This window comes from Rhipicephalus microplus, unplaced genomic scaffold, assembly GCF_043290135.1.
Source record: "Rhipicephalus microplus isolate Deutch F79 unplaced genomic scaffold, USDA_Rmic scaffold_84, whole genome shotgun sequence".
Classification (NCBI taxonomy): Eukaryota; Metazoa; Arthropoda; class Arachnida; order Ixodida; family Ixodidae; genus Rhipicephalus; species Rhipicephalus microplus.
Genome location: NW_027464656.1, coordinates 345001 through 361863, shown reverse-complemented (window position 1 = coordinate 361863; position 16863 = coordinate 345001).

The following is a 16863-nucleotide window of genomic DNA, read 5'->3' as shown; positions in this document are numbered from 1 at the left end:
GACATCGTTCTTTAAGGTTTCACGATGCTTGCATGCGCTTAAACGAGAATATCACAACATAGCAGTTTCGCACTTGTAACGGTACAACACGCAGTATTTGGCTTGTTCATGCCGTTTTGTGTGCTTTCACATTTCACCTATCGCAGTTTCGTACTCGCAATAAAACAACACTATCTCGTTAGATGACGTTGTTTTTGGTAGTTTCACGACGCTACTTAGCTTAAACTAACATAACTCAACCTAACATGACCTTCGCACTTCTATCGTTAGAAAACGTTTTACTCGCTACTTTACATTGCTTTTTACAACATTACGACGGTTTCAAGCGCTTTCACATTAGATATCACAGTTCCCAACTTGTAAAGGTGAAAAACACTGCATCTCACTAAGTGACATTGTTTAATGCGGTTTTACGACGGTTCATACCTTAACCTAACCTAACCTAACCTAACCTAACCTAACCTAACCTTACCTAACCTAACCTAACCTAACCCAACCCAACCCAACCTAACCTAACCAAACCTAACCTAAACTAACCTAACCTAACCCAACCTAACCTAACCTAACCTAACCTAACCCAACCTAAGCCAACCCAACCCAACCCAACCCAACTTAACCTAACCTAAGCTAACCTAACCTAACCTAACAAAACCTAACCTAACCTAACTTAACCTAACCTAACGTAACCTAACCTAACCTATTCTAACGTAACCTAACCTTACCTGACCTAACCTAACCTAACGTAACCTAACCTAACCTAACCTAACGTAACCTAACCTAATCTAACGTAACCTAACCTAACCTAACCCAACCTAACCTAACCTAACCTAACCTAACCTAACCCAATTCAACCCAACCTGACCTAATCTAACCTAAACTAACCTAACCTAACCTAACCAAACCTAACCTAACCTAACCTAACCTAACCTAACCTAACCTAACGACGGTTGCAAGCGCTTTCACAATAAATATCGCAGTTCCCCACTTTTAATGGTGAAAAACACTGCATCTCACTAAGTGACATTGTTTAATGCGGTTTTACGACGGTTCATATCTTAACCTAACCTAACATTCGCACTTGTACTAAAAAACGCTCTATTACACTGTTTCGTTCACAATTAGGATATTTGCATAACCTCACAGTTTTTCACCAACTTATTGCAGTACAGAACGCTGTATCTCGCTAAATGACATCGTTCTTTAAGGTTTCACGATGCTTGCTTTAACGAGAATATCACAACATAGCAGTTTCGCACTTGTAACGGTACAACACGCAGTATTTAGCTTGTTCATGCCGTTTTGTGTGCTTTCACATTTCACCTATCGCAGTTTCGTACTCGCAATAAAACAACACTATCTCGTTAGATGACGTTGTTTTTGGTAGTTTCACGACGCTACTTAGCTTAAACTAACATAACTCAACCTAACATGACCTTCGCACTTCTATCGTTAGAAAACGTTTTACTCGCTACTTTACATTGCTTTCTACAACATTACGACGGTTTCAAGCGCCTTCACATTAGATATCACAGTTCCCAACTTGTAAAGGTGAAAAACACTGCATCTCACTAAGTGACATTGTTTAATGCGGTTTTACAAAGGTTCATACCTTAACCTAACCTAACCTAACCTAACCTAACCTTACCTAACCTAACCTAACCTAACCCAACCCAACCCAACCTAACCTAACCTAACCTAACCTAAACTAACCTAACCTAACCCAACCTAACCTAACCTAACCTAACCTAACCCAACCTAACCCAACCCAACCCAACCCAACCTAACCTAACCTAAGCTAACCTAACCTAACCTAACAAAACCTAACCTAACCTAACTTAACCTAACCTAACGTAACCTAACCTAACCTATTCTAACGTAACCTAACCTTACCTGACCTAACCTAACCTAACGTAACCTAACATAACCTAACATAACCTAACGTAACCTAACCTAACCTAACCTAACGTAACCTAACCTAACCTAACCCAACCTAACCCAACCCAACCCAACCTAACCAAACCTAACCTAACCTTACCTAACCTAACCAAATTATCCTTACCTAACCTAACCTAACCTAACGTAACCTAACCTAACCTAACCTAACCTAACCCAACCTAACCTAACCTAACCTAACCTAACCCAATTCAACCCAACCTAACCTAATCTAACCTAAACTAACCTAACCTAACCTAACCAAACCTAACCTAACCTAACCTAACCTAACCTAACCTAACGACGGTTGCAAGCGCTTTCACAATAAATATCGCAGTTCCCCACTTTTAATGGTGAAAAACACTGCATCTCAGTAATTGACATTGTTTAATGCGGTTTTACGACGGTTCATATCTTAACCTAACATTCGCACTTGTATCTAAAAACGCTCTATTACACTGTTTTGTTCACAATGACAATATTTGCATAACCTCACAGTTTTTCACCAACTTATTGCAGTACAGAACGCTGTATCTCGCTAAATGACATTGTTATTTAAGGTTTCACGATGCTTGCATGTGCTTTAACGAGAATATCACAATATAGCAGTTTCGCACTTCTAACGGTAGAACACGCAGTATTTGGCTTGTTCATGCCGTTTTGTGTGCTTTCACAACATTTCACCTATCGCAGTTTAATACTCGCTATAAAACAACACTATCTCGTTAGATGACGTCGTTTTTGGTAGTTTCACGACGCTACCTAGCTTAAACTAACCTAACCTAACCTTCGCACTTCTATCGTTAGAAAACGTTTTACTCGCCACTTTACAATGTTTTCTACAAGATTACGACGGTTTCATGCGCTTTCACATTAGATATTGTAGTTCCCGACTTGTAATGTTGAAAAACACTACATCTCACTAAGTGACATTGTTTAATGCGGTTTTACGACGGTTGATATGTCAACCTAACCTAACATTCGCACTTGTATCTAAAGACGCTCAATTACACTGTTTTGTTCACAATTACGATATTTGCTTGACCTCACAGTTTCTCACCAACGTATTACAGTACAGAACGCTGTATCTCGCTAAATGACATCGTTCTTTAAGGTTTCACGATACTTGCATGCGCTTTACCGAGAATGTCACAACATAGCAGTTTCGCACTTGTAACGGTTCAACACGCAGTATTTGGCTTGTTCATGCCGTTTTGTGTGCTTTCACAACATTTTACCTATCGCAGTTTCGTACTCGCAATAAAACAACACTATCTCGTTAGATGACGTCGTTTTTGGTGGTTTCACGACGCTACCTAGCTTAAACTAACATAACTCAACCTAACATAACCTTCGCACTTCTATCGTTAGAAAACGTTTTACTCGCTACTTTACATTGCTTTCTACAACATTACGACGGTTTCAAGCGCTTTCACATTAGATATCGCAGTTCCCAACTTGTAAAGGTGAAAAACACTACATCTCACTAAGTGACATTGTTTAATGCGGTTTTACGACGGTTGATATGTCAACCTAACCTAACATTCGCACTTGTATCTAAAGACGCTCAATTACACTGTTTCGTTCACAATTACGATATTTGCTTGACCTCACAGTTTCTCACCAACTTATTACAGTACAGAACGCTGTATCTCGCTAAATGACATCGTTCTTTAAGGTTTCACGATACTTGCATGCGCTTTACCGAGAATGTCACAACATAGCAGTTTCGCACTTGTAACGGTACAACACGCAGTATTTGGCTTGTTCATGCCGTTTTGTGTGCTTTCACAACATTTTACCTATCGCAGTTTCGTACTCGCAATAAAACAACACTATCTCGTTAGATGACGTCGTTTTTGGTGGTTTCACGACGCTACCTAGCTTAAACTAACATAACTCAACCTAACATAACCTTCGCACTTCTATCGTTAGAAAACGTTTTACTCGCTACTTTATATTGCTTTCTACAACATTATGACGGTTTCAAGCGCTTTCACATTAGATATCGCAGTTCCCAACTTGTAAAGGTGAAAAACACTGCATCTCACTAAGTGACATTGTTTATTGCGGTTTTACGACGGTTCATACCTTAACCTAACGTGACCTAACCTAACCTAACCCAACCTAACCTAACATAACCTAACCTAACCTAACCAAACCTAACCTAACGTAACCTAACCTAACCTAACCTAACCTAACCAAACCTAACCTAACGACGTTTGCAAGCGCGTCCACATTAGATATCGCAGTTCCCGACTTGTAATGGTGAAAAACACTGCATCTCACTAATTGACATTGTTTAATGCGGTTTTACGACGGTTCATATCTTAACCTAACCTAACATTCGCACTTGTATTAAAAAACGCTCTATTACACTGTTTCGTTCACAATTAGGATATTTGCATAACCTCACAGTTTTTCACCAACTTATTGCAGTACAGAACGCTGTATCTCGCTAAATGACATCGTTCTTTAAGGTTTCACGATGCTTGCATGCGCTTTAACGAGAATATCACAACATAGCAGTTTCGCACTTGTAACGGTACAACACGCAGTATTTAGCTTGTTCATGCCGTTTTGTGTGCTTTCACATTTCACCTATCGCAGTTTCGTACTCGCAATAAAACAACACTATCTCGTTAGATGATGTTGTTTTTGGTAGTTTTACGACGCTACTTAGCTTAAACTAACATAACTCAACCTAACATGACCTTCGCACTTCTATCGTTAGAAAACGTTTTACTCGCTACTTTACATTGCTTTCTACAACATTACGACGGTTTCAAGCGCTTTCACATTAGATATCACAGTTCCCAACTTGTAAAGGTGAAAAACACTGCATCTCACTAAGTGACATTGTTTAATGCGGTTTTACAAAGGTTCATACCTTAACCTAACCTAACCTAACCTAACCTAACCTTACCTAACCTAACCTAACCTAACCCAACCCAACCCAACCTAACCTAAACTAACCTAACCTAAACTAACCTAACCTAACCCAACCTAACCTAACCTAACCTAACCTAACCCAACCTAACCCAACCCAACCCAACCCAACCTAACCTAACCTAAGCTAACCTAACCTAACCTAACAAAACCTAACCTAACCTAACTTAACCTAACCTAACGTAACCTAACCTAACCTATTCTAACGTAACCTAACCTTACCTGACCTAACCTAACCTAACGTAACCTAACCTAACCTAACATAACCTAACGTAACCTAACCTAACCTAACCTAACGTAACCTAACCTAACCTAACCCAACCTAACCCAACTCAACCCAACAACACCCAACCCAACCTAACCAAACCTAACCTAACCTTACCTAACCTAACCAAATTATCCTTACCTAACCAAACCTAACCTAACGTAACCTAACCTAACCTAACCTAACCTAACCTAACCCAACCTAACCTAACCTAACCTAACCTAACCCAATTCAACCCAACCTAACCTAATCTAACCTAAACTAACCTAACCTAACCTAACCAAACCTAACCTAACCTAACCTAACCTAACCTAACCTAACCTAACGACGGTTGCAAGCGCTTTCACAATAAATATCGCAGTTCCCCACTTTTAATGGTGAAAAACACTGCATCTCAGTAATTGACATTGTTTAATGCGGTTTTACGACGGTTCATATCTTAACCTAACATTCGCACTTGTATCTAAAAACGCTCTATTACACTGTTTTGTTCACAATGACAATATTTGCATAACCTCACAGTTTTTCACCAACTTATTGCAGTACAGAACGCTGTATCTCGCTAAATGACATTGTTCTTTAAGGTTTCACTATGCTTGCATGTGCTTTAACGAGAATATCACAATATAGCAGTTTCGCACTTCTAACGGTAGAACACGCAGTATTTGGCTTGTTCATGCCGTTTTGTGTGCTTTCACAACATTTCACCTATCGCAGTTTAATACTCGCTATAAAACAACACTATCTCGTTAGATGACGTCGTTTTTGGTAGTTTCACGACGCTACCTAGCTTAAACTAACCTAACCTAACCTTCGCACTTCTATCGTTAGAAAACGTTTTACTCGCCACTTTACAATGTTTTCTACAAGATTACGACGGTTTCATGCGCTTTCACATTAGATATTGTAGTTCCCGACTTGTAATGTTGAAAAACACTACATCTCACTAAGTGACATTGTTTAATGCGGTTTTACGACGGTTGATATGTCAACCTAACCTAACATTCGCACTTGTATCTAAAGACGCTCAATTACACTGTTTTGTTCACAATTACGATATTTGCTTGACCTCACAGTTTCTCACCAACGTATTACAGTACAGAACGCTGTATCTCGCTAAATGACATCGTTCTTTAAGGTTTCACGATACTTGCATGCGCTTTACCGAGAATGTCACAACATAGCAGTTTCGCACTTGTAACGGTTCAACACGCAGTATTTGGCTTGTTCATGCCGTTTTGTGTGCTTTCACAACATTTTACCTATCGCAGTTTCGTACTCGCAATAAAACAACACTATCTCGTTAGATGACGTCGTTTTTGGTGGTTTCACGACGCTACCTAGCTTAAACTAACATAACTCAACCTAACATAACCTTCGCACTTCTATCGTTAGAAAACGTTTTACTCGCTACTTTACATTGCTTTCTACAACATTACGACGGTTTCAAGCGCTTTCACATTAGATATCGCAGTTCCCAACTTGTAAAGGTGAAAAACACTACATCTCACTAAGTGACATTGTTTAATGCGGTTTTACGACGGTTGATATGTCAACCTAACCTAACATTCGCACTTGTATCTAAAGACGCTCAATTACACTGTTTCGTTCACAATTACGATATTTGCTTGACCTCACAGTTTCTCACCAACTTATTACAGTACAGAACGCTGTATCTCGCTAAATGACATCGTTCTTTAAGGTTTCACGATACTTGCATGCGCTTTACCGAGAATGTCACAACATAGCAGTTTCGCACTTGTAACGGTACAACACGCAGTATTTGGCTTGTTCATGCCGTTTTGTGTGCTTTCACAACATTTTACCTATCGCAGTTTTGTACTCGCAATAAAACAACACTATCTCGTTAGATGACGTCGTTTTTGGTGGTTTCACGACGCTACCTAGCTTAAACTAACATAACTCAACCTAACATAACCTTCGCACTTCTATCGTTAGAAAACGTTTTACTCGCTACTTTATATTGCTTTCTACAACATTATGACGGTTTCAAGCGCTTTCACATTAGATATCGCAGTTCCCAACTTGTAAAGGTGAAAAACACTGCATCTCACTAAGTGACATTGTTTAGTGCGGTTTTACGACGGTTCATACCTTAACCTAACGTGACCTAACCTAACCTAACCCAACCTAACCTAACATAACCTAACCTAACCTAACCAAACCTAACCTAACGTAACCTAACCTAACCTAACCTAACCAAACCTAACCTAACCTAACGACGTTTGCAAGCGCTTTCACATTAGATATCGCAGTTCCCGACTTGTAATGGTGAAAAACACTGCATCTCACTAAGTGACATTGTTTAATGCGGTTTTACGACGGTTCATATCTTAACCTAACCTAACATTCGCACTTGTATTAAAAAACGCTCTATTACACTGTTTCGTTCACAATTAGGATATTTGCATAACCTCACAGTTTTTCACCAACTTATTGCAGTACAGAACGCTGTATCTCGCTAAATGACATCGTTCTTTAAGGTTTCACGATGCTTGCATGCGCTTTAACGAGAATATCACAACATAGCAGTATCGCACTTGTAACGGTACAACACGCAGTATTTAGCTTGTTCATGCTGTTTTGTGTGCTTTCACATTTCACCTATCGCAGTTTCGTACTCGCAATAAAACAACACTATCTCGTTAGATGACGTTGTTTTTGGTAGTTTCACGACGCTACTTAGCTTAAACTAACATAACTCAACCTAACATGACCTTCGCACTTCTATCGTTAGAAAACGTTTTACTCGCTACTTTACATTGCTTTCTAGAACATTACGACGGTTTCAAGCGCTTTCACATTAGATATCACAGTTCCCAACTTGTAAAGGTGAAAAACACTGCATCTCACTAAGTGACATTGTTTAATGCGGTTTTACAAAGGTTCATACCTTAACCTAACCTAACCTAACCTAACCTAACCTTACCTAACCTAACCTAACCTAACCAAACCCAACCCAACCTAACCTAACCTAACCTAACCTAAACTAACCTAACCTAACCCAACCTAACCTAACCTAACCTAACCTAACCCAACCCAACCTAACCCAACCCAACCCAACCCAACCTAACCTAACCTAAGCTAACCTAACCTAACCTAACAAAACCTAACCTAACCTAACTTAACCTAACCTAACGTAACCTAACCTAACCTATTCTAACGTAACCTAACCTTACCTGACCTAACCTAACCTAACGTAACCTAACCTAACCTAACATAACCTAACGTAACCTAACCTAACCTAACCTAACGTAACCTAACCTAACCTAACCCAACCTAACCCAACCCAACCCAACAACACCCAACCCAACCTAACCAAACCTAACCTAACCTTACCTAACCTAACCAAATTATCCTTACCTAACCTAACCTAACCTAACGTAACCTAACCTAACCTAACCTAACCTAACCTAACCCAACCTAACCTAACCTAACCTAACCTAACCTAACCCAATTCAACCCAACCTAACCTAATCTAACCTAAACTAACCTAACCTAACCTAACCAAACCTAACCTAACCTAACCTAACCTAACCTAACCTAACCTAACGACGGTTGCAAGCGCTTTCACAATAAATATCGCAGTTCCCCACTTTTAATGGTGAAAAACACTGCATCTCAGTAATTGACATTGTTTAATGCGGTTTTACGACGGTTCATATCTTAACCTAACATTCGCACTTGTATCTAAAAACGCTCTATTACACTGTTTTGTTCACAATGACAATATTTGCATAACCTCACAGTTTTTCACCAACTTATTGCAGTACAGAACGCTGTATCTCGCTAAATGACATTGTTCTTTAAGGTTTCACGATGCTTGCATGTGCTTTAACGAGAATATCACAATATAGCAGTTTCGCACTTCTAACGGTAGAACACGCAGTATTTGGCTTGTTCATGCCGTTTTGTGTGCTTTCACAACATTTCACCTATCGCAGTTTAATACTCGCTATAAAACAACACTATCTCGTTAGATGACGTCGTTTTTGGTAGTTTCACGACGCTACTTAGCTTAAACTAACCTAACCTAACCTTCGCACTTCTATCGTTAGAAAACGTTTTACTCGCCACTTTACAATGTTTTCTACAAGATTACGACGGTTTCATGCGCTTTCACATTAGATATTGTAGTTCCCGACTTGTAATGTTGAAAAACACTACATCTCACTAAGTGACATTGTTTAATGCGGTTTTACGACGGTTGATATGTCAACCTAACCTAACATTCGCACTTGTATCTAAAGACGCTCAATTACACTGTTTTGTTCACAATTACGATATTTGCTTGACCTCACAGTTTCTCACCAACGTATTACAGTACAGAACGCTGTATCTCGCTAAATGACATCGTTCTTTAAGGTTTCACGATACTTGCATGCGCTTTACCGAGAATGTCACAACATAGCAGTTTCGCACTTGTAACGGTTCAACACGCAGTATTTGGCTTGTTCATGCCGTTTTGTGTGCTTTCACAACATTTTACCTATCGCAGTTTCGTACTCGCAATAAAACAACACTATCTCGTTAGATGACGTCGTTTTTGGTGGTTTCACGACGCTACCTAGCTTAAACTAACATAACTCAACCTAACATAACCTTCGCACTTCTATCGTTAGAAAACGTTTTACTCGCTACTTTACATTGCTTTCTACAACATTACGACGGTTTCAAGCGCTTTCACATTAGATATCGCAGTTCCCAACTTGTAAAGGTGAAAAACACTGCATCTCACTAAGTGACATTGTTTATTGCGGTTTTACGACGGTTCATACCTTAACCTAACGTGACCTAACCTAACCTAACCCAACCTAACCTAACATAACCTAACCTAACCTAACCAAACCTAACCTAACGTAACCTAACCTAACCTAACCTAACCAAACCTAACCTAACCTAACGACGTTTGCAAGCGCTTTCACATTAGATATCGCAGTTCCCGACTTGTAATGGTGAAAAACACTGCATCTCACTAAGTGACATTGTTTAATGCGGTTTTACGACGGTTCATATCTTAACCTAACCTAACATTCGCACTTGTATTAAAAAACGCTCTATTACACTGTTTCGTTCACAATTAGGATATTTGCATAACCTCACAGTTTTTCACCAACTTATTGCAGTACAGAACGCTGTATCTCGCTAAATGACATCGTTCTTTAAGGTTTCACGATGCTTGCATGCGCTTTAACGAGAATATCACAACATAGCAGTTTCGCACTTGTAACGGTACAACACGCAGTATTTAGCTTGTTCATGCCGTTTTGTGTGCTTTCACATTTCACCTATCGCAGTTTCGTACTCGCAATAAAACAACACTATCTCGTTAGATGACGTTGTTTTTGGTAGTTTCACGACGCTACTTAGCTTAAACTAACATAACTCAACCTAACATGACCTTCGCACTTCTATCGTTAGAAAACGTTTTACTCGCTACTTTACATTGCTTTCTACAACATTACGACGGTTTCAAGCGCTTTCACATTAGATATCACAGTTCCCAACTTGTAAAGGTGAAAAACACTGCATCTCACTAAGTGACATTGTTTAATGCGGTTTTACAAAGGTTCATACCTTAACCTAACCTAACCTAACCTAACCTTACCTAACCTAACCTAACCTAACCTAACCCAACCCAACCCAACCTAACCTAACCTAACCTAACCTAAACTAATCTAACCTAACCCAACCTAACCTAACCTAACCTAACCTAACCCAACCTAACCCAACCCAACCCAACCCAACCTAACCTAACCTAAGCTAACCTAACCTAACCTAACAAAACCTAACCTAACCTAACGTAACCTAACCTAACCTATTCTAACGTAACCTAACCTTACCTGACCTAACCTAACCTAACGTAACCTAACATAACCTAACCTAACCTAACGTAACCTAACCTAACCTAACCCAACCTAACCCAACCCAACCCAACAACACCCAACCCAACCTAACCAAACCTAACCTAACCTTACCTAACCTAACCAAATTATCCTTACCTAACCAAACCTAACCTAACGTAACCTAACCTAACCTAACCTAACCTAACCTAACCCAACCTAACCTAACCTAACCTAACCCAATTCAACCCAACCTAACCTAATCTAACCTAAACTAACCTAACCTAACCTAACCAAACCTAACCTAACCTAACCTAACCTAACCTAACGACGGTTGCAAGCGCTTTCACAATAAATATCGCAGTTCCCCACTTTTAATGGTGAAAAACACTGCATCTCAGTAATTGACATTGTTTAATGCGGTTTTACGACGGTTCATATCTTAACCTAACATTCGCACTTGTATCTAAAAACGCTCTATTACACTGTTTTGTTCACAATGACAATATTTGCATAACCTCACAGTTTTTCACCAACTTATTGCAGTACAGAACGCTGTATCTCGCTAAATGACATTGTTCTTTAAGGTTTCACGATGCTTGCATGTGCTTTAACGAGAATATCACAATATAGCAGTTTCGCACTTCTAACGGTAGAACACGCAGTATTTGGCTTGTTCATGCCGTTTTGTGTGCTTTCCCAACATTTCACCTATCGCAGTTTAATACTCGCTATAAAACAACACTATCTCGTTAGATGACGTCGTTTTTGGTAGTTTCACGACGCTACCTAGCTTAAACTAACCTAACCTAACCTTCGCACTTCTATCGTTAGAAAACGTTTTACTCGCCACTTTACAATGTTTTCTACAAGATTACGACGGTTTCATGCGCTTTCACATTAGATATTGTAGTTCCCGACTTGTAATGTTGAAAAACACTACATCTCACTAAGTGACATTGTTTAATGCGGTTTTACGACGGTTGATATGTCAACCTAACCTAACATTCGCACTTGTATCTAAAGACGCTCAATTACACTGTTTTGTTCACAATTACGATATTTGCTTGACCTCACAGTTTCTCACCAACGTATTACAGTACAGAACGCTGTATCTCGCTAAATGACATCGTTCTTTAAGGTTTCACGATACTTGCATGCGCTTTACCGAGAATGTCACAACATAGCAGTTTCGCACTTGTAACGGTTCAACACGCAGTATTTGGCTTGTTCATGCCGTTTTGTGTGCTTTCACAACATTTTACCTATCGCAGTTTCGTACTCGCAATAAAACAACACTATCTCGTTAGATGACGTCGTTTTTGGTGGTTTCACGACGCTACCTAGCTTAAACTAACATAACTCAACCTAACATAACCTTCGCACTTCTATCGTTAGAAAACGTTTTACTCGCTACTTTACATTGCTTTCTACAACATTACGACGGTTTCAAGCGCTTTCACATTAGATATCGCAGTTCCCAACTTGTAAAGGTGAAAAACACTACATCTCACTAAGTGACATTGTTTAATGCGGTTTTACGACGGTTGATATGTCAACCTAACCTAACATTCGCACTTGTATCTAAAGACGCTCAATTACACTGTTTCGTTCACAATTACGATATTTGCTTGACCTCACAGTTTCTCACCAACTTATTACAGTACAGAACGCTGTATCTCGCTAAATGACATCGTTCTTTAAGGTTTCACGATACTTGCATGCGCTTTACCGAGAATGTCACAACATAGCAGTTTCGCACTTGTAACGGTACAACACGCAGTATTTGGCTTGTTCATGCCGTTTTGTGTGCTTTCACAACATTTTACCTATCGCAGTTTCGTACTCGCAATAAAACAACACTATCTCGTTAGATGACGTCGTTTTTGGTGGTTTCACGACGCTACCTAGCTTAAACTAACATAACTCAACCTAACATAACCTTCGCACTTCTATCGTTAGAAAACGTTTTACTCGCTACTTTATATTGCTTTCTACAACATTATGACGGTTTCAAGCGCTTTCACACTAGATATCGCAGTTCCCAACTTGTAAAGGTGAAAAACACTGCATCTCACTAAGTGACATTGTTTATTGCGGTTTTACGACGGTTCATACCTTAACCTAACGTGACCTAACCTAACCTAACACAACCTAACCTAACATAACCTAACCTAACCTAACCAAACCTAACCTAACGTAACCTAACCTAACCTAACCTAACCAAACCTAACCTAACCTAACGACGTTTGCAAGCGCTTTCACATTAGATATCGCAGTTCCCGACTTGTAATGGTGAAAAACACTGCATGTCACTAAGTAACATTGTTTAATGCGGTTTTACGACGGTTCATATCTTAACCTAACCTAACATTCGCACTTGTATTAAAAAACGCTCTATTACACTGTTTCGTTCACAATTAGGATATTTGCATAACCTCACAGTTTTTCACCAACTTATTGCAGTACAGAACGCTGTATCTCGCTAAATGACATCGTTCTTTAAGGTTTCACGATGCTTGCATGCGCTTTAACGAGAATATCACAACATAGCAGTTTCGCACTTGTAACGGTACAACACGCAGTATTTGGCTTGTTCATGCCGTTTTGTGTGCTTTCACATTTCACCTATCGCAGTTTCGTACTCGCAATAAAACAACACTATCTCGTTAGATGACGTTGTTTTTGGTAGTTTCACGACGCTACTTAGCTTAAACTAACATAACTCAACCTAACATGACCTTCGCACTTCTATTGTTAGAAAACGTTTTACTCGCTACTTTACATTGCTTTCTACAACATTACGACGGTTTCAAGCGCTTTCACATTAGATATCACAGTTCCCAACTTGTAAAGGTGAAAAACACTGCATCTCACTAAGTGACATTGTTTAATGCGGTTTTACGACGGTTCATACTTTAACCTAACCTAACCTAACCTAACCTAACCTAACCTTACCTAACCTAACCTAACCTAACCCAACCCAACCCAACCTAACCTAACCTAACCTAACCTAAACTAACCTAACCTAACCCAACCTAACCTAACCTAACCTAACCTAACCCAACCTAACCCAACCCAACCCAACCCAACCTAACCTAACCTAAGCTAACCTAACCTAACCTAACAAAACCTAACCTAACCTAACTTAACCTAACCTAACGTAACCTAACCTAACCTATTCTAACGTAACCTAACCTTACCTGACCTAACCTAACCTAACGTAACCTAACCTAACCTAACATAACCTAACGTAACCTAACCTAACCTAACCTAACGTAACCTAACCTAACCTAACCCAACCTAACCCAACCCAACCCAACAACACCCAACCCAACCTAACCAAACCTAACCTAACCTTACCTAACCTAACCAAATTATCCTTACCTAACCTAACCTAACCTAACGTAACCTAACCTAACCTAACCTAACGTAACCTAACCTAACCTAACCTAACCCAACCTAACCTAACCTAACCTAACCTAACCTAACCCAATTCAACCCAACCTAACCTAATCTAACCTAAACTAACCTAACCTAACCTAACCAAACCTAACCTAACCTAACCTAACCTAACCTAACCTAACGACGGTTGCAAGCGCTTTCACAATAAATATCGCAGTTCCCCACTTTTAATGGTGAAAAACACTGCATCTCAGTAATTGACATTGTTTAATGCGGTTTTACGACGGTTCATACCTTAACCTAACATTCGCACTTGTATCTAAAAACGCTCTATTACACTGTTTTGTTCACAATGACGATATTTGCATAACCTCACAGTTTTTCACCAACTTATTGCAGTACAGAACGCTGTATCTCGCTAAATGACATTGTTCTTTAAGGTTTCACGATGCTTGCATGTGCTTTAACGAGAATATCACAATATAGCAGTTTCGCACTTCTAACGGTAGAACACGCAGTATTTGGCTTGTTCATGCCGTTTTGTGTGCTTTCACAAAATTTCACCTATCGCAGTTTAAAACTCGCTATAAAAGAACACTATCTCGTTAGATGACGTCGTTTTTGGTAGTTTCACGACGCTACCTAGCTTAAACTAACCTAACCTAACCTTCGCACTTCTATCGTTAGAAAACGTTTTACTCGCCACTTTACAATGTTTTCTACAAGATTACGACGGTTTCATGCGCTTTCACATTAGATATTGTAGTTCCCGACTTGTAATGTTGAAAAACACTACATCTCACTAAGTGACATTGTTTAATGCGGTTTTACGACGGTTGATATGTCAACCTAACCTAACATTCGCACTTGTATCTAAAGACGCTCAATTACACTGTTTTGTTCACAATTACGATATTTGCTTGACCTCACAGTTTCTCACCAACGTATTACAGTACAGAACGCTGTATCTCGCTAAATGACATCGTTCTTTAAGGTTTCACGATACTTGCATGCGCTTTACCGAGAATGTCACAACATAGCAGTTTCGCACTTGTAACGGTACAACACGCAGTATTCGGCTTGTTCATGCCGTTTTGTGTGCTTTCACAACATTTTACCTATCGCAGTTTCGTACTCGCAATAAAACAACACTATCTCGTTAGATGACGTCGTTTTTGGTGGTTTCACGACGCTACCTAGCTTAAACTAACATAACTCAACCTAACATAACCTTCGCACTTCTATCGTTAGAAAACGTTTTACTCGCTACTTTACATTGCTTTTTACAACATTACGACGGTTTCAAGCGCTTTCACATTAGATATCGCAGTTCCCAACTTGTAAAGGTGAAAAACACTACATCTCACTAAGTGACATTGTTTCATGCGGTTTTACGACGGTTGATATGTCAACCTAACCTAACATTCGCACTTGTATCTAAAGACGCTCAATTACACTGTTTCGTTCACAATTACGATATTTGCTTGACCTCACAGTTTCTCACCAACTTATTACAGTACAGAACGCTGTATCTCGCTAAATGACATCGTTCTTTAAGGTTTCACGATACTTGCATGCGCTTTACCGAGAATGTCACAACATAGCAGTTTCGCACTTGTAACGGTACAACACGCAGTATTTGGCTTGTTCATGCCGTTTTGTGTGCTCTCACAACATTTTACCTATCGCAGTTTCGTACTCGCAATAAAACAACACTATCTCGTTAGATGACGTCGTTTTTGGTGGTTTCACGACGCTACCTAGCTTAAACTAACATAACTCAACCTAACATAACCTTCGCACTTCTATCGTTAGAAAACGTTTTACTCGCTACTTTACATTGCTTTCTACAACATTACGACGGTTTCAAGCGCTTTCACATTAGATATCGCAGTTCCCAACTTGTAAAGGTGAAAAACACTGCATCTCACTAAGTGACATTGTTTATTGCGGTTTTACGACGGTTCATACCTTAACCTAACGTGACCTAACCTAACCTAACCCAACCTAACCTAACATAACCTAACCTAACCTAACCTAACCAAACCTAACCTAACGTAACCTAACCTAACCTAACCTAACCAAACCTAACCTAACCTAACGACGTTTGCAAGCGCTTTCACATTAGATATCGCAGTTCCCGACTTGTAATGGTGAAAAACACTGCATCTCACTAAGTGACATTGTTTAATGCGGTTTTACGACGGTTCATATCTTAACCTAACCTAACATTCGCACTTGTATTAAAAAACGCTCTATTACACTGTTTCGTTCACAATTAGGATATTTGCATAACCTCACAGTTTTTCACCAACTTATTGCAGTACAGAACGCTGTATCTCGCTAAAAGACATCGTTCTTTAAGGTTTCACGATGCTTGCATGCGCTTTAACGAGAATATCACAACATAGCAGTTTCGCACTTGTAACGGTACAACACGCAGTATTT